Here is a 656-nt window from a genome sequence, read left to right as displayed (position 1 = left end):
GGCCGGGTTGTCCTCAAATTTACAGTCCTCCTGTCTTAGCTTCCCGAGCAGCTGGGCCACAGGCTTGTTTGTATCATTTTTTAAAAATGGTGCTGGGGATAAAACCCAGGGCCTCAAGCATGCTGAGCTAGCTCTCTGCCACTGAGTTGTACCGCCAGCATTTGTTTATTTCCGGTTGCTGCCGATGACTTCCATCTCTGTGAACCACAGTAACTACTGTCCTGTTCTGCTGTGTTAGAAACCCAGTTCTTCTAGTGTTTTCTATCTCAGTCCCACATGGCTATTGCCTCCGGTTAAAAGGCTTACGGGAGTGTCCTACTTTTATTTTATCTCCACACTTTTTAAATGCATCTCCATGTAAATGTTCCTTTTAAATATTTTGGAAGCTGTTCTTGTTTATTTCCTCTGGTGCTGTTTTGCTCAGCTTGTCTTTATTTCACTCTCAGCCAATGGCAATAGCTTCTTTCTCATTTTAAAAAGTACAATTTAAATTCAGAACTGGGTTTTTAAAAATATTTTTAGAGTTGGGCCATCATCAACACTATTAATTCCAGAACATTTTTGTTACCCAACAAGAAACCTCATACTCATTGGTTACTTCCTATCTCCCTCTTCCTCAGCCTTGGCAGTCACTGGACTACTTTCTGTCTCTATTG

This window comes from Fukomys damarensis, unplaced genomic scaffold (assembly GCF_012274545.1).
Source record: "Fukomys damarensis isolate Sample0158 unplaced genomic scaffold, DMR_v1.0_HiC HiC_scaffold_30, whole genome shotgun sequence".
NCBI classification, from domain to species: domain Eukaryota; kingdom Metazoa; phylum Chordata; class Mammalia; order Rodentia; family Bathyergidae; genus Fukomys; species Fukomys damarensis.
This window is presented reverse-complemented; position numbering follows the sequence as displayed.